The following is a 2,500-nucleotide window of genomic DNA, read 5'->3' on the forward strand; positions in this document are numbered from 1 at the left end:
CGTTTCACATTTTGGTACATTTCTTTGCCGTTTTTGTCCTGGAAACGACGTGAATGATCAAATTGGAGACACGGTTTTGTGGAGGACGGCGACACCTGGCAAAAAATTCTCAAATTTCTCTCCAAACAGCCACACCGTTCATACCACTGAGTTTCATCAAGTTTAAGAGTGAATTAGATAAGAGTGTTGTTATGGCATGGGTGGGCTCCCCAGCACTGTCACAAATAAGTCTATTTTTAGAATACCCGTTCCGGGCAAAATCAGTTGTCATGTCCATGAAAAAAAACATGGCATAAGCAGTCGCGCGTGTCATGGCTTCTTCTGATTGGTGAAAATTGGCGGCCTTTTGTTTCAGTTTCGCGCGGAACGTGTATCTAAAAATAAATCCATTTGTGACTGTGCTGGGGTAAGACCACAAAGTGATAGCTCAACACTCTTACCTAATTCACTCTTAGTTTCATTCCTGGAAGGTTGATACACACTTTTCGTGCCTAACGAACTGGAATAATTGCGTAATAATTATTGCGAAATTATTATACAAACGGGAAGTATCATTTAAAGACAACGTAACGTTTTTGTAGGTGTCATCGTCGTTCTTGTTTAAGCTCCCTATAGCGATACTCACCGTTATGTCACCTATTGTCGTTAATGTGCCAACCAGGAATCTTTGGTTGTCGAAACAAAGGATTCTTTTGTTATGTAGTTGGTAAAATTTAAATAACAAAAGAACTATTTATAAAAGTTAAGCCTCCTATTGATGCAATGTTTGTAAAAACAAGGTTTCTACCTTCACAAACGGACAATCGGACGGAACGGGAAAACTCAGACTGTAAAACTCTTTGGGAAAGGCTTCTTCCTGGGGAACTCGCGGGCTGCAGGAAAGTTCCGGGATCTATTACGGCACGCGAGTATCGTTGAGACAGTAAATCCACACAGAACTTGGCCCCAACGTAGGGTTTAATACCAAGAACGCAACCAAACAAATAACTGCGATATACTTCTATTTATGCGAAACCTACAATTGTAGTTGATGAAGTAATGTCATCAAGAAATATTCATAACTAACCGTGACCTGATACAGTTGTAAAATATTGATTGGTTATAACGGAATTTCTCGTTTACAACATTAATCAATTCCAAAAGTTACACAGGTGGATAACGGCTCCAACAGGTTGAGTTAATATGATCGTACAGAACAGTTAACTCTTCAATGACTAACGACAGGTTGTGTTTACGGATTATTGAACTGGAAACCAAAGACTAAATATTTTCCAGGTTGGCTTTTTATATTTTTATCAGCGAAAACGCTGACGCCGCCGCCATACGCTGCTTCGTTCAAATCGGACCTCTCCGAATAAATGCTGTGCATTAATTGTAAGGATTTTGAAAAAATTGCAAGGGACGTAAATATACTGGAAATAAAGGCTACTAGTAGACACTACTTGTATCTTGTGTACTAAATTATTTTAGTTGTTGTTCCTCAAATGTCACTATTTCTAACTTAAGTACCGACTTGTTTTTTTCCCCGGATGGGTTTTCAACAAGGAAGAAAAATTGACTACGGGGCCTTTATAACATCAGCCCTTAAGGTAATTAACCTCCTAGAGGGGGCCCTCATACCCACTGACGAGTAAATTCGTCTGGCGCGCGTTAGACAGAGTATCGACTAAGTGGCGCTATTGGAGGGAAAGGTCCTGACCAGAATATTTATATTTAACGACAGCTATGCGTGTAATACGCCCTGTATCTTTTACTGTTTTTGTGTTTGTGTAATGCGTTATTTAAAAACTGAGAGGAAATGAGTTTTCTTGCGGTCCAATCTCTTGATGACTGTCAGCTGGTAGAGAGTAATGTTCAGTTCAATCACATTATTAAAGTTCGATTCCCAGTTAATTTGAATGCTTCCTTGCAACTGGTTGACTTAAAGCAAAGTTTTACTGGTTTGTGGATATCACGAAGTTCTAAGAGTATTTCAAGCTGCACCAAGAACTGAATTTTCAAGGAGTGCCACCGGGATGCCGGCTGATTCAAATTTTCGAAATACTCTCGGTCTCAAGTAAAAATTTATTTAATTTTTAAAACATTTGAGTTGGAAGTAAGAAACCTATAATTTGAGGAATTTTTCTGATAAAAAGGGATATTTATAGGCTATCATTTGAAGTTGAACCATTTGCAATCTGACTTTTTCATGATACACGAAAGTGCCGTAAACATACACAAGTTATTAATCGGACTCCGTTTTCGTTCGCCCTGCTTTTATTTTAATTTATGTCTAGAGAAATCTACTCGTTTAAGCTTCTCACAGAGGATTGATCAAAGTCTAATACACATTTTCTTTTTAGAAAGGTTAAAAATGTCAATCAAAGGGAACTGTACGATATGTCTAAAAGTATCTGATTTCCAAAATTCATGGAAGTTCTCGTTTGGGGCGTTAGCTAATGTTAATAAAAATGAACTCTGACATATAGATCGGAAGACAGGCTGCGCAAAAAATTTCTTA

This window comes from Montipora foliosa, chromosome 4 (genome assembly GCF_036669935.1).
Source record: "Montipora foliosa isolate CH-2021 chromosome 4, ASM3666993v2, whole genome shotgun sequence".
Lineage (NCBI taxonomy): Eukaryota > Metazoa > Cnidaria > Anthozoa > Scleractinia > Acroporidae > Montipora > Montipora foliosa.